This window comes from Mesoplodon densirostris, chromosome 3 (assembly GCF_025265405.1).
Source record: "Mesoplodon densirostris isolate mMesDen1 chromosome 3, mMesDen1 primary haplotype, whole genome shotgun sequence".
In the NCBI taxonomy this organism is placed as follows: Eukaryota; Metazoa; Chordata; class Mammalia; order Artiodactyla; family Ziphiidae; genus Mesoplodon; species Mesoplodon densirostris.
The window spans coordinates 78,344,071-78,369,859 of record NC_082663.1 but is presented as its reverse complement, the minus strand read 5'-3'; the positions used below and the strand labels follow the sequence as shown (position 1 = coordinate 78,369,859).

At 37.3% G+C, this 25,789-nt stretch overlaps 1 protein-coding gene and 1 pseudogene across 4 annotated transcripts in view; both read left to right on the top strand.

The window, feature by feature from the left end:
* The window catches only part of LOC132485799 (E3 ubiquitin-protein ligase RNF19B-like), an 85,443-nt pseudogene extending 69,083 nt beyond the window's left edge, over positions 1–16,360 (top strand).
* MCTP1 (multiple C2 and transmembrane domain containing 1) overlaps positions 1–25,789 on the top strand; it is a 534,956-nt gene that overhangs the window by 77,992 nt on the left and 431,175 nt on the right. The gene's annotated exons all lie outside the window — the stretch shown is intronic.

Genomic DNA, 25,789 nt, shown 5'->3' with positions numbered 1-25,789 from the left:
TAACTGATGACAGTAGGAAGGATGTAGGTGAGAAGGAGACAGAGGGAGGGAAGAAGGGGCCTGGCACATGGAGATATTTCTTGGCAGGCTATCGGTAGTTCAGAGACAATGGGCTACAATGAGAAGATCACAGTGAGAATGGATTTCTGAATTATATGGCTGGGGTTTGATGGCTGATTGACCTGGGAAGGGGAAAAGGGAGAAAGAAAGGAGTCAAAAATTTTCCCCTCAGTATTTTGACTTGGTAACTTGGAAAATGGTGACGCTATTAGCTAAAGTTGGGAATATTGGAAGACAATGGGGAAAATAAAAAATTCCACTTTGGTCATATTATACATGAGAAGTAGTGGGATGTCCTTGTGGGGCAATCAAGCTCATGAGTTATGGTAAAAGTAATATTGATAAATCGATTTCTGAAATCACATATATATCAACATTTAATACATGAAATAATTAAAAATTTTTAACATCTTTATTGGAGTATGATTGCTTTACAATGGTGTGTTAGTTTCTGCTTTATAACAAAGTGAATCAGTTATACATATACATATGTCCCCATATCTCTTCCCTTTTGCATCTCCCTCCCTCCCTCCCACCCTCCCTATCCCACCCCTCTAGGTGGTTACAAACCACCTAGCTGATCTCCCTGTGCTATGAGGCTGGTGTAGATACTCTTCAAGTTATGTGATCTAATACAAAACTCTCCAGTTGTCTTTTTTAAAAAATCTATAAAATAAAGTCTGTAAATGTCCTTTTATCTCTGAAATTCCATGATTCTGAGTGGTTAGGGATTCTTTAAATTTTTTTTTTTCTTAAAACAGCTTCATTGAGATATAATTCACATATGATAAAATTCACCCATTTTAAATGTATAATTCAATCGTTTTAGTTTACTCGTAGAGTTGTCCAGCTGTCATCACAATTTGGGAACATTTTCATCAACCCCCCCACACAAATAAATTCCATATCCCTTACCACTAAGTCTCCATTTCCTTCCAATCTCCTGAGTCCTAGGCAACCACTAATCCACATTCTGTCAGTATAGATTTTCCTGTTCTGAACATTTCGTACAAATGGAATGATACAATACGTAGTGTTTTGTTTCTAGCTTCTTTCACTTAGCCTAACACTTTCAAGGTTCATCCATGTTTTAGCATGTATCAGTACCTTATTTTTATTGCCAAATAATATTCTCATATATGGATATACCGCATTTTATTTATTTATTAATTAATGGGGTTTTCACTTTTTGGCTCTTATGAATAATGATTCTGTGAACATTTGTGTTTATTTGTACTTATGTTTTCATTTCTCTTGGGTACATAACTAGAAGTGGAATTGCTGGGTCATACGGTAACTCTGTGTTTAAACTTTCAAGGAGTTCCCAGACTGTTATCCAAAGTTGATGCACTATTTTGCATCCCCGCCGGTAATGTATGGATTCCAATTTCTTACATCATTGCCAACACTTGGTATTTGTCTTCTTGATTTTAGCCATCTTGGTGGTGTGAAATGGTATTTACTTGTGGCTTTGATTTGCATTTCCCTGTTGGATATGATGTTGAGCATCTTTTCATGTGCTTATCGGCCATTTGTATATCTTCTTTAGAGAAATGTCTGTTCAGATCCTTTACCAATTTTTAATTGGCACACTTGTCTTTTTATTATTTAGCTTTTATTATTGAATTGTAAGATTTTTCATGTATTCTAGACACAAGTTCCATATCAAACATATGATTTGTGAATGTTTTTCCTGTTCTGTGGGTTATATTTTCACTTTCTCGGTGGTATCTTTTGAAACACAAAATGATTTAAAATTTGATGAAGTACAATTATTTTTTCTTTTGTTGCTTATGCTTTTGATGTTCTATCTAAGAAACTATTCCTAATATGAGATCATGAAGATTTACACCTATGTTTTCTTCTAGGAGTTTTATGGTTTACCTCTTGCATTTAGGAATTTGATCCACTTCAAGTTAATTTTTGTATAATTTTGTGAGGTAGGGGTAAAATTTCATTCTTTTGTGTGTGGATATCTAGTTGTCCCAACACCGCTTACTGAATAGACTATTTTTCCCCCTTTAAATTTTCTTGGCACCCTTGTCAAAAATTAACTGACCTTAATTGTGAGGGTTTATTTCTGGACTCTCAACTCTATTCCATTCATCTTTATTTCTACCCTCATAATAGTATCACACTGTCTTGATTACTGTGTCTTTGTAGAAAAGTTTTAAAATTAGGAAGTGTGAGTACTACAAGTTTCTTCTTTTTCAAAATTGTTTTGGATATTCTGATTTCTTTGGATTTCCGTATTAATTTTAGGATTAGCTTACCAAATGTTGCAAAGATGCTAACTGGGACTCTGATAGAAATGGTATTGAATCTATAGATACATTTGGGGAGAGTTGACATTTTGACAATAGTAAGCTTTCTGATCCATGAATAATATCTTTTCATTTATTTAGGTCTTCTTAATTTCTTTTGAGAATGTTGTATAGTTTTCAGAATATAATTTTGCACTTATTTTGTAATTTTATTCCTAAGTTTTAAAATTCTTTTTGATGCTATTGTAAATGGAATTGTTTTATTAAGTTCATTTTCAGTTTGCTCATTGCTACTCTATATACAATTGATTTTTTATGTATTAATTTTGTATCCTGGAACCTTGCTAAACTTACTATTCCTAATAGTTTTGTAGTGCGTTCCTTAGGATTTTGTATGTTTAAGATCATGTCATCTGCAAATTGAGATTGTTTTACTTCTTCCTTTCCAATCTGGATGCTTTTTATTTTCTTGTTAATTGTTCTGGAAAGAATCTCCAGTGCAATGTTGAATAGAAGTGAAGAAGACATTCTTGCTTGTTCCTAATCTTAGGGGAAAGTATTCAGACTTTCACCATTAAGTACGATGCTGGCTGTGGGTTTTTCATAGATGCCCTTTATCATGGTGAAGATGTTTTAATCCTAGTTAGTTGAGGGTTTCTTTGCTTCCTCTGCCTGGAGTGCCCTTTCTTTTCTCTCATATCTGGTGAATACCCTCATGTCCTCTAAGACCAGCTTAAATGTCTCCAGTCAACAAAGCTGATCCTTTCCCTCTTTCCACTTCTGGCTTTAGGGTTATAAGTCATAAAGGAATGGAAGAAATTGACTTTGAGTCACTTTTAAAAAGGTTTTTTCAATTTGGAAAATATCCAATTATTAATTCAAGGCACTAAGATCAGAGCCCTCACAGATCATTCCATTTAACCTGCCGTGGGACTGATTTTCAGGCACAAAACTTGGACAGTGAATTTGCATAATACATTTTCAAAGTACAAACTGATGCACATCTGTCTGCATAGTTAGTAATCCATGCATTTGCAAAAATCTAATAAAATGTGTCCTGAACATATAAGATCTAAAATGATAAATATTGAATATTCTGCAATAGAAAAGACATTGTGAGCTATCTGATCCAGTGAAATGAATTTTTCATTAAAATGGCATATTAATTGAAAACTGAAGATTAATGATTTTTACTTACATGTATATTAAGTCACAATTCACTTCTGCCACTTTTCTTTTCAAATAGTGAAAGCATTGAGTTTTGCCTTCACTTGAGCAGGTTAGCTTTTAACTTATTTTGCTGGCTTTCTTTCACTCACTCACTTACTTACTAACTCACCAATTAATTTATACAATTAATTTTAAAATGTTCATTTATAATAATTTCTATAGGAAAAGTAAATAAAAACAAATCCCTATTCTGCAGGAATTTATTTTATTAGAGAAATTAAAACAATATAATATGAAGTAGTTGATACAGACTTCTAGTTCATGTTAGCAGCCTCAGTACATGTGTCAGCTTCCCTTTGCCCTAACATATATGCACATGTCAGACATGCACGCACACAAAGAGGAGACAAGCTGGGAAAACAGACTTATAAAAGCATAGAAGAAATGTAAGCCTATTATTTATACCAACAAGTGTAGTCTGTGATTCATAAACATAAATGGATGTAAAATATTATCAGATACTTGATGAACCAGGAGAGATGATTCTAGACCAAAAAAAGAACAAAATAGAAATTAAAGTTTTTAAATTAATATCTTCAGGAAGATTCTAAATTTTTTGCATCCATAAATTAATATGAACATGATATGAGAATATGAGCAATCAAAATTAAGAAAATAATCTGGGAAGTTAAATATATAATAATAAATTGTAATAAAGTTTGAGTTGGCTAAATCATGAGATGCTTGTAGTTGAAAATAGAGTAAGAATCTGGAAGATAAAGTGAAGGAAACTGTTAATTTCTTAGGACTGCCTTAACAAATTACCACAAACTTGGTGCTAAAATAACAGGATTATATTCTCATAGTTCTGGAGGCCAGAAGTATGAAATCAAGGTATCAGCAGGGCTGGTTTCTTCTGGAGGCTCTGAGGGAGAATCTGTTCCATGTTTCTCTCTTAGCTTCTGGTGACTGCTGGCAGTCCTCGGTGTTCCCTGACTTGTAGATCCATCATTTCAATCTCTGTCTCCATCTTCACATGGCCTTCTCTTGTGTGCCAGTGTATCTATTTCTCTCCTCTTCTAAGGATTTGCCATTGAATTTAGGGCTCACCCTAATCCAGGTTGGTCCCATCTAGAGATCCTTACTTTAATTACATCTTCAAAGACACTTTTGCCAAATAAGGTTATATTCTGAGGTTTGAGATGGACATATCTTTTGGGGGCCACAGTTCAATCCATTACAGAAACATACCACAGAACTGGAAAATATGAGAGTGAAAGTCTTTAAGGACCCATGGAATAAATCTAGTTGGAGGTACCTTTCAAGATATTTAACCACTGATATGGCATAGGCATAGACTGATCAAATGGAGGCTATCCAGTCAGAATTGATGCTAACTGAATATTAGCTCTGGATTCCAAAGCAGAGAAAGGGGGCAGTGAAACACAGGAAATAATCAAAGACATAGTAGAAGAAAATTTCTTCAGGCTTAAGAAAGGTTATTTCTTAATATTGAAAAAGTCTGGTAAGTATGTCAAGTAAGATAAATGAAAAAAAAAATTCTAGGAGAAAATAATTTGGATACTTTCTAGGGGAAATCCTATCCCTCCAAGGATAAGAGAAAATCTGAAAAGTTTCCAGTGAAAACAAATGGGTTACCTACAAAGCAATATTAGAAATATGAATCAAATTTTTCATCCTAATTCCAGGTGCTAGAACACAAAATAGCAATATCTTCAACTAACTATCAGAAAAATTAGGAAAAGACAGTAATAAAGAAACTTTGTGTTCACAGTTTCTGGCATTGAAACTGGAGTAGGTGGTGGGGAGAAACACTCTTCATTTTCATTTTATGCCCTTTTGTCCTTTTTTTTTTTTTTTTTTTTGCGGTACACAGGCCTCTCCCGTTGCGGAGCACAGGCTCCGGACACGCAGGCCCAGCGGCCATGGTTCACGGGCCCAGCTGCTCCGCGGCATGTGGGATCTTCCCAGACCGGGGCACGAACCCGTGTCCCCTGCGTCGGCAGGCGGACTCTCAACCACTGCGCCACCAGGGAAGCTCTGTACTTTTTTTTTTAAGAACAGTTTTAGGTTCACAGAAAATTTGAGTGGAAGGTACAGAGATTTTCCATATCAGGTTTCCCCCACTATCTGGAAGTAGAGTGTTCCCATAAAACCCTTTCTAAACTGAAGTGTCCTAAAGCAAAGAAGCAATTACCTTAAGACACATCCTTTTGGATGGATGCACAAAATAAATCAAGATAAAGTACAGACACAGTTCAAAGCTATGATGGCTTGATGTTGAGATGTTGAGTAGTTCCCAGAGAAGGAGCTTGGAGGTGCCACTTTCGCTGCTCAGGGTGCAAGCTGCCTTTGTAACACCTCACTGCAGAACAAAGGCTGAGTGCTAATTTTGCTTTTTGCCTTTTTTGGTAAAAACAAAAGTCCTCTTTGGGTTTCTTTCAGTTAATGAAAACATGTACTAATGTAGGTCTCTCATAAAAGCCATAAAGTGGACTTTGGAAAAGCGGGGCATACCTGTATTCCCTACCCCACCTATGCATAGCCTCTTCCATTGTCAACATCCCCCACCAGCGTGGTGACATTTGTTAAGCTTGACAAACCTATACTGACACATCATAATCTCTCAAAGTCCATAGTTTATGGTAGGGTTCATGCTTGGTGGTGCACGATCTATGGATTTGGACATATGCATAATGACATACATCTACCATTATAATATACAGAGTATTTTCACAGCCCTAAAAATCCTCTGTGCTCCACGTATTCATCCCTCCAAACCCCTGGCAACCACTTACTATCTCCATAGTTTTGCCTTTTCTGGAATATCAAATAGTTGGATTCATACAGTATGTAGCCTTTTCAGATTGACTTCTTTCAGTTAGTAACATGCATTTAAAGTTCCTCCATGTCTTTTCATGGCTTGATAGCTCATATAATTTTATCACTAAATAATATTTTAATGAAATAACATTCCATTGTCTTCCAGCCTCTACCCATCCATTGTCTGGATGTGCCACAATTTATTTATCAATTCATCTACTGAAGGGCACCTTGGTTGCTTCAGTGTTCTGGCTGTTATGAATAAAGCTGCTGTTAACATCTGTGTACAAGTTTATGTGTGGACTTAAGTTTTCACCTCTTTGGGTAAGTATCAAGGATCATGATTGCTGGATTGTATGGTAGGAGTGTTTGGTTTTGTAAGAAACTGCCAAACTGTCTTCCAAAGTGGCTGTATTGTTTTTGCATTCCCACCAGCAATGTATGAAAATTTCTGTTACTCTGCATCCTTGCCAGAACTTGGTATTGTCAGTGTTCCAGATTTTGGTCATTCTAATAGATGTATCTGGTTGTTGTTTTAATTTGCATTTCCTTTATTTGCTTATTTTACATGTGTATATTTTCTTTGGTGAGGAGTCTGTTAAGGTCTTTGGCCCATTTAAAAATATTGTGTGCTTTATTGTTGAGTTTTAAGAGTTCTTTATATACTTTGGATAATAGTCTTTATCAGATGTCTTTTTTGCAAATATTTTCTCCCAGTCTGTGGCTTGTCTTCTTATTGTCTTGACATTGTTTTTTAAAGAGCAGAAGTTTTAAATTTTAATGAAAGCCAACTTTTCAATTATTTCTTTCATGAATTGTATCTTTGGTGTTTTACCTAAAAAGTCATCACCATACCCAAGGTTATCCAGGTTTTTTCCTTTGCTATATTCCAGGAGTTTTAGAGTTTTGCATTTTACATTTAGGTCTGTAATCCATTTTGAGTTAATTTTTATGAAGGATGTAAAGTCTGTGTCTAGATTAATTTTTTTTTTTTTCTTTTTGCGGTATGCGGGCCTCTCACTGTTGTGGCCTCTCCCGTTGCGGAGCACAGGCTCCGGACACGCAGGCCCAGCGGCCATGGCTCACGGGCCCAGCCGCTCCGCGGCATATGGGATCCTCCCAGACCGGGGCACGAACCCGTATCCCCTGCATCGGCAGGCGGACTCCCAACCACTGCGCCACCAGGGAAGCCCTAGATTAATTTTTATTTTGCACGTGGATGTCCAGTTGTTCCAGCATCATTTGTTGAAAAGACTATCTTTGTCCATGTTTTGCTGAAAGACTTACTTTCAGCTTCAGGTTCAGAGGATTCACCAGCAAAATAACCACCCCACACTTTAGTGAGCAAGAAATAAGGAAATTTATTATATAAGTAGTAAGTTACAATATAAGGACAAGTAATATGTATATATACAGAGAGAGAGAAATAAATGTACATACATCACCAATTTTGGGAGAACTAGCAACATCACCAAATTGAGAAAACAAGCAACATCACCAACGTGGGAGAATTTGCATCACCAAGTTGGGAGAACAAGCAATATAAATATATAGCTAGCTAGCTAGCTAGATAGATATAGATAAAAGTGCATACATCACCAATTGGGGAAACACCTACATCCAGATCCAAGCAATGCTGGGAAGTCCCTGGAACAGCAATCTGGAATCCCAATTGGAAGGTCCTGGACAGTGTGTCCACCCCACGGGTGAGACTTCAGAGTGTCGCCCAAAGGAGTCCTGTTTTTAACGCCAAACCGCGAGCTCATAATCATCAGCTTACATGCAGATATGCAGTTCTGGCTATTATCATAAATGCTTTGATACTTTAGTCATAAGTCTCAAGGTGTTCACTGATCCCGGGAACTGGCCAGATTCCCAAGGCCCAGGAAGTTCCATGACTTACTCCCTTCCTTATCTGTTGGTTCCCAAGACTTGCTAGCACCATTTCTGCTGACCTGCACATAGTCCAGCAGTTCAGTGTGTAGCTTCTTTCAGGGTCTTTGTTTAGTCAAAGGCCTGTTGTTGCCTCTGAAGCCTGAACAAGACTATTAATTTTCCCAACAGTCCATTATACTGCCTTTGCTCCTTTGTCAAAGATCAGTTGACTGTATATATGTGGTTCTATTTCTGGGTTCTCTATTCTGTTCCACTGATCTATTTGTCTATTCTTTCACCAATATCACACTATATTGATTACTGTAGCTTTATAGTAAGTCTTGAAGTTGAGTAGCATCAGTCTTCCAACTTTGTTCTTTTCCTTCAGTATTGTGTTGGCTATTCCCAGGTCTATTGCCTCTTCATATAAACTTCAGAATCAGTTTGTTAATATCCACAAAATAACTTGCTGGGATTGTGATTGGGACTGCATTGAATTTATAGCTGAAGTTGGGAAGAACTGACATTTTGATAATATTGAGTCTTTCTATCCATGAACATGGAATATTTCTCCATTTATTTAGTTCTTCTTTGATTTTATTCATCAGAATTTGTAGTTTTCCTCATATAGATCTTACACCTATTTTCTGAGATTTATACCTTAGTATTTTATTTTGGGGGGTGTTAATATAAATGGTACTGTGTTTTTAATAGCAAATTACACTTATTCATTGTTAGTAAATAGGAATGCAATTGACATTTGTATATTAATCTTGTATCCTGCAACCTTGCTGTAATTGCTTATTCCAGGAATTTTTAAAAATTTGATTCTTTTGGCTTTTTCTGCATAGATAATCATGTCATTTGCAAAACAAAGATAGTTTTATTTCTTCCTTCCCAATCTGCATAACTTTTATCTCCTTGTCTCATTGCATTAATAAGGACTTCCAGCATGCTGTTGAAAAGGAGTGGTAAGAGGGAGCATCCTTGCCTTGTACCTGATCTTAGTGAGAAAGCTTTGAGTTTCTCACCATTAAGTAGGATATTAGCTGTAAGTTTTTATAGGTTTTTTATAATCAAGTTGAGAAACTTCCCCTCTATTTCTGGTTTACTGAGGATTTTTATCATGAATATTGTTGGATTTTGTCAAATGCTTTTTCTTTGTCTATTGATATGATCATGTGATTTTAAAAAATTCTGTTGATATGAAGGATTATATTAATCGATTTTTGAATGCTGAACCAACTTCATATACCTTGGCTGTTGTCTTAGTTTGTTCAGGCCGCCATATGAAATATCACACACTGGGAAGCTTATAAGCAGTAGAAATTTATTTCTCACAGTTCTGGAGGCTGGAAGTTTGACATTGGGATGCCATGGTCAGTTGAGGGCCCTCTTTCGGGTTGCAGACTTCGCATTGTATCTTAACATGGTGAAGGAGCTAGGGAGCTCTGTGGGATCTCTTTTACGAGAACAATAATCCCATTCACGAGGGCTCCACCCTCATGACCTAAGCACCCAAAGGTCCCACCTCCTACCAGCATCACATTGGGCATTAGGATTCCATCATGTGAATTTTGAGGTGGTGTAAACATTTAGACCATAGCAGTCATGGTGTATAATTCTTTTTAAAAATATGTTATTTTAATTCTGTTTCTAATATTTTTGTTGAGGACTTTTGTGGCTATGTTTATGAGAGATACTGGCCTGTAGTTTTCTTGTATTGTCTTTGTCTACTTTTGGTTGTAGTGTCCTTTAATACTTTAAAAAACATATACATGTGTTATCTCTATAATTTAAAAAGTTAATTTCAATAATAACAAAAGAGTAGTATATGCCAGTGCTTCTCAAACTTTAATGTGTATATGAACCACTGAAGAATCTTATTAAAAACAAATTTTGATTCAGTAGGTCTTGGGTGATATCTGAGATTGTCTGTTGCTAAAGAACTTTCATGATAAGCTGATGTTGCTAGTCCTAGACCATACTTTGAGTAGCAAAAGGTATACAGTAAGTCCAATGAAGGGTGCAATAGTTTTTTTAAACCAAAATAATTAAATTGAAACAGTGGTTGAATTAAAAAATTTATTTATACTTAATGGCTAACGAGGGTTTAGAAGCTATCCCTAAAAAGTCATTTTATGATAATTAAGTACTACTTGGATTAAAAAAAACAAACCTGACAAAAATTAACGACTTAATGTCCAGGGCTGGAGAGGGATGAAAGTCTCTGACATGAGTCTTAATTTGCTTCTGGAGATCAATACTTAACATCATTAACAAGATCAATATAACAGTGTAGCTTAGAATAAAAGAGATTTTAGTTTTTTCTTGAATATTCTGTAATTCCTCTCTGAAAATTGCTGGATTGTCAATCCTGACCAATGCTGGGAAACATGAGTATAATATTTACTGATGTTGTCACTTATCTATTGGTTGGTTCATTCCTTTGTTCTTTTATATTTATTAGACACCCATTTTGTGGTGCTGAGTAAAGGAAGAGAGCATGTGCTGCTCCCTGAGTTCCCAACCATGCCTGGACACCCATAAAACTGAATTTCTATCAGGACATGAGCCTGGGACATACAAGTCTGCAAAATGCAAAAGTCTGATCTGTTTTTTTTAAGAGGGGGGAAATCTCTAAGAATTACAGGCTATTTAACTTTAATAAGTTGGTTAAAAATGGAATGCGGTAGATTATGATAAATTGAAAGTATATTTTGTTTTTAATTTATTAAAAAAATTTTTAAACTTTCTATTTTATTTCTAACTTTACAAGTAACATAGATATTGTTTTTATAGCAATTAAGTAAATAAATGGGGACCAATAAAGTCTCTTGAATACTTCCCTCAACCCCAGTCACTATGCATTAAATATATATGTATACATGTATGCATGTGTATGTATAAATGTACATTACAGATAGATTGAGAAAGAGGTCGCTACATAAATACATACATGAGTGGGTGTGAGTATGTGATGTTTCTACATAATTAGTGTCTTACTGTACATATTCCACAACTTGATTTTTTTCATTAACGTGTCTTAGAGAACTTACTGTGTTAGTCCATAAAGATTTACCTCGTTGTTTCTAACTGCTACCCAGAATCCCTATTTAACTATTGTCTGATGATCATTTATGTTGCATCCAGCTTTTGCTCTTACCACTAGGTACACTGCATTGAACCTCCCTGTGCGTGCCTCATTGTGCCCACCTGTGTGGGCATTTCTATCAGGTAAACACTGAGTAGTTAGACTGCTCTGTTTTAGGTTATACACCTTTTATGTTTTGTTAGATACTTCTAAATTGCTAAGTTAATTTGTATAGATCTAATCTTACTGATATTGCAAAGTATTAAATCTTAAAAGTGGTCTTTGAAAAACAACTTGTTGCTGCTCAGTTTAATTTCCTCAGTAACAAACCATAGCCCTGGAGATAAGGAGGGGGAGAAAGAAAAGCAATATATTTGAAGCAAAGCTTTGGATATGAATTAATAATTTTCTTACTAGTGAAATTTAGAAAACTGCTTTGAAATATACAGTGGTCAGACACCCAGTTAGCTGGACTGCCCAAACCCAAAGCCAGTAATCAATAAAGTAGCATCAATCTGAGGGTCGTTATTGAAGTTCCTCTGGTTTTACTCTTAATTAAAAAAATTGAACAGAATAAAAAACAAGCTTAATAAAACTGAACATATCTTAAGAATAATGGGGACGTTGGGCTGTTTTGAATAAGTGACCATTAAAAGTAGAATCTTCCTCATTGGTGATGCCATCCAGTGATTCATTTACGTTTAGACTGAATTCAATCAGCAGGTAACTGGCTCTCCTTCTGGCTGGATACTTTCCGCCCCCAGCTCTTCCCAACCCTTCTCCGCCCCCAGCTCTTCCCAACCCTTCTCCACCTGGCTCCTCATTCTGTGGTCCAGTGCAGACATACCTGCCTTCACTGTTCATACTCAGGCTATTAGTGCTAAGTCTATGTTTCTTACAGAACTCCTTCATACTCTATGGATTATATCTGTTCTTTTTCCCCCTCTCTCTTCACTAGTCATTGGACTGCTTGAGGACTGAACCATGAATTGTCCATTATTGTAGTCCCAGCTGGCAGCACTGAGCTTAGGAGCCTAGTGGTTAAGGATGTGAACTTCAGACAGATCCATGTGCAGACTTCAGCTCTGCCACTTTCCAGCTCTGTATTCTTGGGGAAATTGCTTGAGACAGTGATGCTTCAGTTTCCTTATCTGTAAATTGGGGCCGTCTACCTTAAGAGATTTTTGGCGAGGATTCATTTTAATATCTGAGTGCTTGGCACAATGTAAACAATGAAATGATAACTGCTGTTATTATTATTGTCATTGTTGAAATATAGTTTAAGAAGAACTAAGTAAGAAAAACTCTTAAGACTATGTAAAAGAGGGCTAATGTATTATAAAAATGTAACCCAAATTTCCCAGTCTCTCATATTTTTTAATAAAAGGAATAGATATGAGTTACTTTCGTTTTCATCTAGAATAAGCTGTATCTCTCTGCGTTTATTTAGCACAGACTTAGGGATCTCAATGCAAAATATATTTAGGTTTCCAAGATGTATGTTTTATCAGGCACTTCAAAATTTGACATTTACTCTTAATAATGATGAAAATATTCAGGAATGAACAAGCACCCTGAGTACCTCAGTGGTCTCCTATTTGGCCCAAGGTAGCAATTTCAAAAAGGTGAGGGATCACATCTAAAGAAAACAAGTGAACATTTTTAGAATGCGATCTCCTAGCTGGCATACTCACCTTCCCAGATCTTTAATTCTCCTTTGGGAATTAACTCATATATCACTCTAGTTTCTATAGGTATAAAGTAGTCTTTGTGCCAAGAGCTATAATGCTACCATTGGAATCTGGGTCTAGGAATTATGATTTACCTCTTAGCTTAGTCATTTTTTGCCTACTCTTCACCATGTTGTTTATTTCAGACAGCCCCTGTGCTCTTTTAACAGGGCATCTGGATTCAAACCTATACCTTTTTTAGTGTCTGCCTGTCAAATTGGTACTGCTTCTGAAACCCTTGTCTCCTCCCTCCTTTCCTTCTCTGATTTTATGTGCATCCTTTAATTCTCTCTTTCCTTCTAGAAAAATGCAGGTCACCCACAGAACCCCTTTCTAAAAGCATGCTGCCCAGGGAGCTCCATTTCCTGTGCTCTCCACCGTTGCTGAATATCTCCTGCTTTCTATTTTCTCTTGTCTTCTGTCACAATAGTCTCTCTCTCTCTTTTTATTCTTTTAGAAATAGATATGAAATATTATCTCTTTTAGAAGAGTGAATTTTTATTTTCACATCCCCTCTGAGCTCTTGTGGGTGGTGGTAACAGGAAAGCAGATACTGTATATCGAAATTGTCATCTCCAGTCAAGTTGTCTCTGTGATAAAACTTGAGATTCTGTGAGGCCGCTGTGTCCTAGAAATGTCATAAGCAAGAACTTCTCTGCCGTTGATCATTCTGAATCCCTGGACTGTATTATTCTAGTGTGTGCTGTGAATAAGGATACTCTTGGTGCCACTCCCTGCACTTTGATTGCCTGCCGTCTCTCAGTCTTGAGATTCAAGGTCTCGAAGCCCTGGCCAGACTCCACCTCATACTTCTGCTGCTGACAAATTAACCAACCTGCCTTTCTATTTTGAACCGTCTCTGAAAGCTTTCCAACAGTTTCTTATTGCCAGAGTCTCTGCCCCCAGTTTGAAAGCCTTAGAAGTCTTGCCTTTTCCCTTCCATCCATCTGGCCTCATTTGATCAATGACCACCCTCATGGCTAGGTCTCAGTTTCTTTGGGTGCTATTTTATGTGTTCAAGAAAGTTCCTTTCCATGCCATTCACCTCCTGCCCTGATCCGAGGCCCAAATGTGGAGCGGGCTATTTTGGTTGCTTTTTCCTCTTGGAGGGTTCCGGTTTAGGCATGACCCTGAACGTGGAATTTTATTTTCTTTCATGTAGGTGCCATAAGAGTCATTGTTATCTCCAGGATATTGGTTAAAAACTAAGGTATTGGATAGTGATTGTACATATTCCTGAATACCTTCATAAGATAATAGATTTTTGAAAACAGATCCTAAGAAGGAAACTCTAATGATGGAAAGCCAGTGAAGTGAGTATTTTAAAGGGTGTCTTACTTGTTTTTCCCTCAAATCATGCCTATGGGTACCACCTGATCATAATATAAGCCCCTGCCCTCCCCTTTCCTTCATACAGCTTCAAGTTCCCGTTCACAGTAACAGATAACTTCTCAAGGCAGTAGAGTGGGTGAGGCAAGTTGTAGGGAACCAGACTGCCTGGGTTTGAATCTCACCTTGGCTACTTATTAGGTGTGTGATTTCAAGTGACGTTTTTTAATCTGTTTCATAATTTCCCCATGAATAAAATGGGCATGATAATATTACCTACCTCAGAGTGTTCTTAGGTAGATTTTATATAAGTTAAAATCTACCGTATTATTATCTTGAACTAAAATAAGAAAATGCACTCCTAAGTATCTGGGCTGTAGCTGATAAAAGACTAAAATTTTTTCTTAAGTAATGTACATTTATCACATCTTTTATTCTCTGCCTGTATGCTCCTTCTATGTTTGTCCATGTTAACAGCTCATAGTTTATCCTAGAGAACATTGGATGGCGAACATGTTCCATATAAATATTACTTCAGAAAGCCTTTTCAATGATCTTGGTGATAAAGAACACATTGTCTTGGGTTTGCAAGGCTTTCAGAATATTTAAATCCTATAGTCTTAGCCTGATTTAACTCTGTATATTTGGTCTATTTGTTAACTTCATCCAATGCTTTTAATGTAAATATAATCTGTTCTCCCAGAATGGTGAGGCTCGAGTGAGGTCATCTATGAGTGAAAATCCTTTGTAAACAGAAACATGCTATGCAAATATAAAATATATTCATAATAGCCTTATGAACTCACAAAATAGTGAGTTATCTTCAGGTGAAAATAAGGCAGGTGTGGTTAGATTCATGTAGTCATAAAAGCCTTGAAGATGATAAAAAGCACATGAAGTTTGCCTCTAATTTGTTGATCAATGACTATAATTACTTATTTGCTTGTAAATATCTTCAAATATTTAACTTTAACCATGCTTGACATGATTTTTAAAATATATCAAGTTTAGGAGAGCATAATTTTGTTGCCCTCTAACATTTATTAGGGTAGAACTCATTTTAAAGTGTTGAGGAAAGTGACTACTCTCCTTCGAAAACTCAAGGTAAATCCACTTAAATGACAGGTGAAATGTTACATGCTTTACATTTGATAACACTTTATTCTCAAGATTCTAGTTTCTCAAGAAACTAGAGGCCTCAAGAATCCCAGCATTGGGGAAAGTAGCATTGAAGGTCTAACTCTCATGTTGAGCACCAGTGGAAGCCCTACAGATGGACTCAGTGTTACGCAAGGTCCATACAGCAAAACAGACAGCTTTGCAGCCCTCTCAGGGGGCACCCTGAGTGGTGGCATTCTTTCCAGTGGCAAGGGAAAATACAGCAGGTTAGAAGTCCAAGCCGATGTCCTAAAGGAAATTTTCCCCAAAGACACAGCCAGTCTTGGTGCAATTAGTGACAACGCAAGCACTCGTGCTCTGGCCGGTTCCATAATCAGTTCCCACAACCCATAGGACAGAGAACGCAACAATATGGAAATCCAAGTGGACAGTGAAGCCAAACCAAGCCACTATCAGCTGGTGAGTGGAAGCAGCACGGAGGACTCGCTCCATGTTCATGTGCACATGGCGGAGAATGAAGAAGAAGGTGGTGGTGGCGGTGATGGTGGTGGTGATGGCGGCGGGGGCAGCAGTGAAGAGGAGCCCCCCCTGCAGACACCAAAGCTGTGAACAGAAAGACTGCCAGGCCAGCAGACCTTGGGGCCCCAGCCTGGCCCAGCCCAGAGCATCCGCAGGAACCTGGAGAGCTCCGATACACAGTCCGACGATGTGCCAGACAGCACCTCAGATGAGCGTGGCTCCCCCGGCTGCCAAGCCGCAGCCCCTCAACACCCAGAGCCCCAGGTGCACTGAGCCCAAGTGCGCCTATGAACCTCTCTGCCCCAGCTGAGGGGACAACTGTCTTGAAGCCGGAAGATGCAGAAGCCAGAGTATGAAGTGGAATGAATGCTCCTGTTCTGAGAAGCACACTTGTAACTGCATCTTTTGGAATCTTTTTTGGGGGGCATGTATTTACGTATTTTATTTCAGAGATTCTCTGGTCACAGGCTTTCCCCAGGGGAGTTCTGAGAAATTTGCAGTGTCTTACTAGATGAAACATGGAAACTTTGCCCTTAGTTCCACCCCGCATCCCCTTTGCCCCCACCCTTTTTTAGTTTTAATTTATTGGTTAAACTGATGGTGGCAATCCGTGAGGTGTGTCAAAGAGTGTACAGATGTGTGTGTGTATATTGTATGTATGGTAAGATATTACTGAAGGACACATTTTAATAAAGATTTCTGTCGTAAAAAAAAACCACAAAAAAACCTTACCTGCCCACGTTCTCCGCTTCCATTCCCTGCTGCCCCTTGCGCGCGCAGGTACTCCCGCCCGGCAAGCGAGCGACTTTTTTTTTTTAATAAATAAATAAATTTATTTATTTATGTTTGGCTGCCTTGTGTCTTAGTTGCTGCTCCCGGGCTTCTCATTGCAGTGGCTTCTCTTGTTGCGGAGCCCGGGCTCTAGGCACACGGGCTTCAGTAGTTGTGGCTCGTGGCACACGGGCTTAGCTGCTCGGCGGCATGTGGGATCTTCCCAGACCAGGGATCAAACACTGTGTCCCCTGCATTGGGGGGGCGGATTCTTAACCACTGAGCCACCAGTGAAGTCCTAGCCTATTCACTAACCTATTCACTATCAGAAGATCTCACCAGCAAATAGCAGTGCATTCCCTCAAGATGCCTCTGCTGATATGGAAAAATAGGAAGGAAATATCACTGGAACCATAATAGGCCTTTATAAACTTTGGCTTCACTGTTGACACAAACAGCCATTGTGTTCTTAAATCCTCTGACACCCTTTAAGTATCCTAGGAAGCCTGATAATGGCAAACATGTAAGCTAAAATAAAATCTGCTTTATTTTATGGTATATGGTTTTAAATGATTTTTCAAGATGTATAAAAGCATTTGTCAACTTCTGTTAATTTTTATTAAAATCAAAACTTACCCCCTTGATTGTAACATCTTTACATATACATATACAGATATATGTATACATACTTACACTTTCATTGTATTGTATACATATTTGCACTTTCGTTTTATCCTACCAGTTCCCTAAAAGAGATTTGGAAAAGGTTAAGACAGGTATTAACATAGGCATAATAAAACTCATGAATTTCTACTAGACGATACTCTAGAACTTGGAAAAGAAAAGGAAATAGATTTGCTCAGAAAGAGGCTAATATAGTTATGTCATAACCAGCTGATTTATTTGACCCTTAGCTTCTTGGAAGCCAGGAAAAAATGGAAGTAGTCTGAATTATATATTCTCAGTATCATAAAGGAAAAATAAAGTCAAATTCTTAATGTATTAGATTTAAATGTGGTTTTATATACATGATTTATCACACATTGGAAAAGACTAACGCAAAACATGTGTCTGTTTTACTAAATTTATATTTGTAATTACTTTCCTTAGGGTAATGTGAAAAGATTTTTCATTCCCTGGGCATACTCTCTCTGTGCACACTATTTTGGGTATGGGTGATAGGGGAAATTTTGCCACAGAGAAAAGAGTGAAAATTTTGAGTGTATCTAATTTTTAGAATATTGGCCGTGTAGATAGGATTCTGACTTTCATAGTAACTAGCTGTCGCAACAATTGGGAAGTAAGGTTGAATGAAAAGAAATTGATTTTAAAGTTTGGAATTTGTCTAGAGAATGAAAACCTGTATCTTTAACATAGCTATTTGGAATTTGATTCCCAAAGCTCTGGTCTCTCTAAAATCTTAGCTTAGGAAATTCTTCTTTATTCACTAGGAGGGGAAGACAAATGGATTATTCACTATACTAATGCACTTGTAACATATTTGAAAAAATTAAAGGAAAGCAGCTCATAGAGACTCATAACTGAGAGGCATGGGATGAATAAGAAGGTGTAGTGGTAGAAGAGAAAAACAGATTTCTTCTTTTGGTGAAATGATGAAGAATCTGGCAGATGGCTTTCTAGATTAATAGCCTCCTTTACAGATTCATATGTGATAGAAGGTAATGTAAATATAGATTGGCTTATACTCTTGTATTTTCATTAGCGTTATTAAACCTTCTGTTTGAAACCTAAGGGCACATAAAAGTTTCTTTAAAAAAAGCTTTAGGGCCTCCCTGGTGGCACAAGTGGTTGAGAGTCCGCCTGCCGATGCAGGGGATACGGGTTCGTGCCCCGGTCTGGGAGGATCCCATATGCCGCGGAGCGGCTGGGCCCGTGAGCCATGGCCGCTGAGCCTGCGCGTCCGGAGCCTGTGCGTCCGGAGCCTGTGCTCCGCAACGGGGGAGGCCACAACAGTGAGAGGCCCGCATACTGCAAAAAAAAAAAAAAAAAAAAAAAAAAAAAAAGCTTTATTCTGTGTAAATTAACTTTTAGTCTAAACACAAGTATTTTTAATGTGAACCCTGGCATATTTTAGTATATCATGATGAATAGATTTTATGTTTTCATTATGACAAGTAAAATGGAAAGAATAGAGGACATGAACTTAACAATTTGTATTTATTTCTATTAGGTACTTTGTTCTTCAGAATCAAATAACGTGTAATAAAGTTGTAAGAATTCGTAACTAGCTGTACGTTGTTTAACTGTGCAAGACTTTCCCTTATATTTGACTCATGCTGGTTCACACTATTATCATCCTCCATAAAACCAAATATATAAGTTAATTCTCAGTTTCTCTTGGAATTTTGCAGGTTTCAGAATTGTAGTCTCACAGAGGAGTTTTATTTATTTTTGGTTGCTTATGTTGTCAAAACAAGAGTTAATTCTCAAACTTTATCAATTATCCGTGTAATAAATCAATCTCTTCTGTCAAATTTCTTCTCAAATATACATCAAATAGCATTTGTATAGTACTTAAGACATGAAACATGCTTTGTGTCTTAGGTGTGTTCATTCATTTATTGATTCTCCAAATGGTCTTGATAGGGAAGGAATTGTTTTTATCCCTGTTTTTCCAGTAAGGAAACTGAGAAGCAGGCAGCTAGTAAGTGACATGTATTTCAGGTTTCAACAGCTCAACTCTTTTCTGTGTTTCATATCAAAAGTTAACACTTCAGTCGATTTACTCCCAATTTTGCATGGGAAGAGATTAAATCAATGTCTATGGAATATGTGTCTAAAAAGAAGAGGTTTATCGGGAAAAAAATACATAAATAAATAAATATACAATCAATACATAGTCGATTAACCATGTTGTGTTAGTTTCAGGTGTACAACAAAGTGATCAGTTATACATATATGTGTACCTATTCTTTTTCAAATTCTTTCCCCATTTAGGATGTTACATAATATTGAGCAGAGTTCCCTGTGTTACACGGTAGGTCCTTGTTGGTTATCCACTGTAAATATAGCAGTGTGTACATATCAATCCCAAACTCCCTAACGATCCCTCCCTGCCACGCTTCCCCCCTGGTAACCATAAGTTCATTCCCTAAGTCTGTGAGTCTGTTCCTGTTTTGTAAATAAGTTCATTTGTATCATTTTTTTAGACCCCACATATAAGTATCATATGATACTTGTTTTTCTCTGTCTGATTTACTTAACTTAGTATCATACTCTCTAGGTCCATCCATGTTGCTGCAAATGGCATTATTTCATTCTTTTTAATGGCTGAGTAATATTCCATTGTATATATGTACCACATCTTTATCCATTTATCTGTCAATAGACATTTAGGTTGCTTTCATGTCTTGGCTATTGTAAACAGTGATGCAATGAGCATTGGGGTACGTGTCTCCTTTCGAACCATGTTTTTCTCCGGATATATGCACAGGAGTGGGATTGCTGGATCATATGGTGGCTCTATTTTTAGTTTCTTAAGGAACCTCCAGACTGTTCTCCATAGTGGTTGCACCAATTTTGGTGTATTGTTTTTGATAGTGCAGAACTGGTTCTCTCAATTAGATAACTGACTCCAGAATAATTGAGTTCTGTCATTATATTCAGCACCTCAGACATCTTTTTCTCATGTCATAATTTTTTTTAATTAAGATAATGATGTGATTTCTTAGAAGTGACTTCTCTGTAGACTAATTGGAGATTCGAAATGTCTGGGCATCAAAATTCAGTGGCAATTCCAGAAGACATAAATGGTAGAGAGCTGATTGTATCCTTTCCAGATTTCCCTTCCAGGTTGTAGTGTGCCACTGGCATGCTTGTGTTAGAATCACACTCTGCTTTAAAACACAGCAAAATTGAGGCAGTTGAAGGCCATTAATAAAAGGCTGATAGCTTCATCTTCTAAGCTTACTTTTCTCTGGAATATACTTCAATCTCTTTGTGTATTATGTCTCTCCTGCCAAGCATGGATGTTAAAGCCACCAATCAATATTTTCCATATCATTTAATCTCCCAGTCTATTTGTTGATTCTCTGGAAGTGCACAGTCGGGAGGACATGATAAGTTAGGTGTTTTCTGAACCGACAAGTTTATTTGTTTATTTAAACCTTAAACACTAATTACACGTATGTGGAAAAATGCAAATTATAGCCTGTGCAAATTACATCATCATCAACAGTATTTCACCGAAGTGTAAGCTTTAGGGTTCCTATTCCCCACACACCCTGTGGTGTGGAGGGATGTTGTAACAGAAAGGGGGCTTTAGCTCTCAGTGATTTCAAGGCTTTCTTGTTTTTCCCCAGCTTTACTGAGATATGATTGACATGTAACATTGTATAATTTTAAGGTTTACAGTGTGCTGATTTGATACACATATATATATTGCAAAATGGGTACCACAATAAGGTTAGTTAACATAGCCTTACCTCACATAATTACCATTGTTGTTGTTGTTGTTGTTGTTATGGTGATAACATTAAAGCTCTACTCTTACAGAATTTTTCAAGTATACCAGTATTGTTAACTATAGTCACCACGCTGTAATTGGATCCCCAGAACAAATCTTGTAACTGAAAGTTTGTACCCTTTGACTCACATCTCCCCATTTGAAAGATTTGAAGGATTGCCTCAGCCCCTGGCAACCACCATTCTATTTTCTGTTTCTATGAGTTTGAAGTTTTTAGAGTCCACATATAAGATAGATCATACAGTATTTGTCTTTCTCTGTCTGACTTATTCACTTAGCATAATGCCCCCAGGATCCATCCATGTTGTTACAAAAGGCAGGGTTTCTTTTATTTTTCATGCCTGAATAATATTCCTTTGTGTGTGTGTGTGTGTGCGTGCGTGCATGCAACATTTTCTTTATCTGTTCATCCATTGATGGACACCTAGGTTGTTTCCATGTCTTGGCTTATTGTAAATAATGCACATTCTGTATTTCCTTGGCTGGTGTACCCTGCCCTTCAGGGCCATCAGACCAGCATATAAGATGCCTGCACAGTGTCTCCACAGACATTTCCTTGCCTCCATTCTCAATATCATGGTTTCCTTTTATTTCCGTCCTACAACCATGCAGACATTAAAAAAATAACTTACTGAGGTATAACTTACATACAATAAAAAGCACAGATTTCAAGAGTACAGTTTGATGGGTTTTGACAAATGTGTACACCGTGTATTTCCGGCATCCTAGAAAGTCCCATCATGTCCCTTTGCAATCACTCCACTCCTCTCACTCAGGGAGCCACTGATCTAATTTTTGTCACCATAGATTAGTTTTGTTTGTTATAGAATTTCATATAAATGAAATATTGACTTCTTTCATTCAAAATGTCTGTGAGATTATCTGTGTGTTGCATGTATAGGCAGTTTGTCCATTCTTATTTCTGATTAGGATTTCATTGTGTCAGTATACTACAAGTTGTTTCTTCATTCAACTGCTGATGGACATTTGGGTTATTTCTAGTCTGAGACTCATATAAACAATGCTACATGAGACTGTATATATGAGACTCTGTGTTTTAGTAACACTTTTTTTTTTTTTGCCGTACGCGGGCCTCTAACTGTTGTGGCCTCTCCTGTTGCAGAGCACAGGCTTAGCGGCCATGGCTCACGGGCCCAGCCGCTCCGCAGCATGTGGGATCTGCCCGGACCGGGGCATGAACCCATGTCCACTGCATCGGCAGGCGGACTCCCAACCACTGCACCACCAGGGAAGCCCAGTAAAACTTTTTATTTTGAAATAGGTATAGATTTCACATGCAGTTTTAAGAAGTAATATGGAGAGATTCCATGTACCTTGTATTCAGTTTTCTCCAGTGGTAACATCTTGCAAAATTACAGTACATTATCACTACTAGGAAATCGATATTGATACAGTCCACTGATCTTATTCAGATTTTTCAGTTTTACTCATTTCTGTGTGTGTGTATTTAATTTTAGGCATTTTTATCCCATGTGTAGTTTTGTATATCCACCACCATAATCAGATTCAGAACAGTTCTATTACCACAGAGATCTCTCATGTTGTCCTTTTATAACCACAAGCCATCTCTCCCATTCCTTACCCCTGGAAACCATTAGTATGTTCTCCATCTCTATAATTTTAGCATTTCAAGAATGTTATAAAAATGGAATCATACAGTGTGTAACTATTGAGAAGTTTTTTACTCAAATTAATTCCCTTGAAATTTACCTAAATTTTACATCTACCAATGGTTCCTTCCCGTTGAAGGTTGTTTCAAGTTTTGGATATGATATATAAAGCTGTCACAAATATCAGCTTACAAGTTTTTGTGTGAACACACATTTTTCATTTCTCTGGTATAAATTGCCCAAGAGCACAGTTGCTGGGTCATATGGTAACAGTATGTTTAAAGAAACTGCCCAACTATTTTCCAGAGTGTCTGTACCATTTTACATTTTCAGCAGCAGTGTATGAGTGACCCAACTTCTCTACATCCTCATCAGCCTTTGATGTTGTCACTATTTTTTACTTTAGCCATTCTTAAAGGTTTGTAGTGGTATCTCATTGTGGTTTTAATTTGTTTCCTTAATGGCTAAAGATGCTGAACATCTTTTCATGTGCTTATTTGCCATCTGCTTATCTTTTTTGATAAAATATCTCTTCATGTCCTTTGTGCATTTTCTGTTTGGATTGTCTATTTCTTTCCTGTTCAGTTTTGAGAATTCTTCATATTTTCTAGATACTAGAACTTTATTAGATAGGAAGTTTGCAAACATGTTTTCCTGTCCACAGCTTGTCTTTTCATCCTCTTATACAGGTCTTTCACAGAGCAAAAGGTTTTAATTTTGCATAAGTCCATTTTATCAATTTTTCCTTTTACTCCTCTTGTTTTTGGTGTCATCTGAGAACTGTTTTCTTAGCCTTAGATCTCAAAGATGTTTTCCAGTGTTTGTTTCTAAAATGTGTTTTTTCTAAAGGCTTTATGTTTTTACATTTTATATTTAATCTGTGATCCATTTTGAATAAATTTTTGGATTAGGTGTTTAAGCCTTAGATCAAGGTTCATTTCTTTTCATTTTTGCCTAAAAATGGCCTATTGATCTAGCACTGTTTTTGATTTTGAAGTGGCTATCCTTCTATTGAATTTCATTTGCATCTTTGTAAAAAGTCAGTTAGTGTATTTTGTGGGTCTGTTTCTGGGTTCTCTGTTCTCTGCCATTGATCTGTTTTCTATTCCTCCACCAATAGTACACTGACTTGATTATTGTATCTACATAGTAAACCTCATTATCAGTTAGAGTGATTTTTCTCTCCACTTTATTCTTATTACCATTGTTTTAGCTATCCTAGGTCCTGTGCCTTCCCATATAAATTTTAGAGTAAGCTTGTCTATGTCTACAGAGATGGGATTTTGATGGGAATTTTTTTTTTTTTTTTTGCGGTATGCGGGCCTCTCACCATTGTGGCCTCTCTCACCATGGAGCACAGGCCCCGGACGCGCAGGCCCAGTGGCCATGGCCCACGGGCCCAGCCGCTCCACGGCATGCAGGATCCTCCCGGACCGGGGCACGAACCCGTATCCCCTGCATCGGCAGAGAGACTCTCAACCACTGTGCCACCAGGGAAGCCCTGATGGGAATTTTGATAGGAATAAACCTATATATCAATTTGGGGAGAATAACATTTTACTATGTTTAGTTTTCCAATCCATGAGCAAGGTATGTCTCTCTATTTATTTGTCTTTGCTTTGGTTCATCAGCATTTTGCAATTTTTAACATAAGATCCCATACATGATTTGTTATTTTTATACTTAAATATTTAATTTTTTGAAGTGATTCCAATTAGTATTATGGTTTAATTTCAGTTTCTGCAGAGTCATTGTTAGAAATGTGATGGATTTCTGTGAGTGATCTTGTATCCCTGCAACCTTGCAAGCATTAGAAACGTTCAGAATTAAAATGTTTTATTTCCTGAAAAAATGTGTCGAGAGTATTTTGAACAGTGCTTGCCACTTTCTTCTCATTGTATAACCTGTGATACAGAGTGAGCAGCTTCTTTATCTTGACAGATTGTCATACTCTTTTCTAAGTTTGGATCAGCTTCCAATGTTTTATCCTTTGTGGCTTCAGTGTCATAAAATACTTCTGAGAGTGACTTCAAGGGGAAGTTTTCAGCAAGTGTGACTTCTGGGACATCTTCACCTTTCCATCACAACCACTTTTCTCATTTATGTCAATAGCTGTACTTCACTAAGTTCCTCTAGCTGCCTGTCTAGAGTTTCTCCAATGGTGGCTGTGTCAACATTTCCACAGTCAGCTGTTTCTTCTATGATCTCATTTATATTTGATTCAAATTTCACTTCCAATGATGCCATTGTTTGCTTCTCTAATACCTTTTCATCTTTGTTGGCCAATTCTCTCTTCCACTTACTCATTTTTGTAAGATGTCACATGAGTGTACCAGTGGGAGACAAGGAGGCATCAAAAGTACGTTCTTTCTTATCTGTGAATGAACTGAAGAGCAGATACACAGTGACCAGTCACTAACAGACATAAAAAGAAGTGATATGATTAGTTACTGATCATGATGCACATGTTTTTTTTACACTTATTTGTGACCTGAGGGCCTGGCAGCAAAATTTGTGCTTTATACAATTACTTACAGTTAATCTATCATGGTAACTGAAGTGTGAACTATGTTATTGAGGAACTGCTGTTTTTAACTAAACCATGAAAACTGAACCCCATGCATGTTGGAACTGTGCAGAGTGAGGACTGCCTCTGTGTGTGTGTGTGTGTCTATAATACAATGTCAAGATGTGTGATAATTGCTGTGAAGTAAGGCGAAGAGGGAATGGGGATATTAAATGTGAGTGGGAAGTGCTGTTTTATATCATTATGGAAGACCTCTTCATGAGCTAACTTTTGAGCAAAGAGACCTGAGTGAAGTGATTAAATAAACTAACGCACCATTGTAAAGCAGTTATACTCCAATAAAGATGTTAAAAAAAACCCTACAAAAATA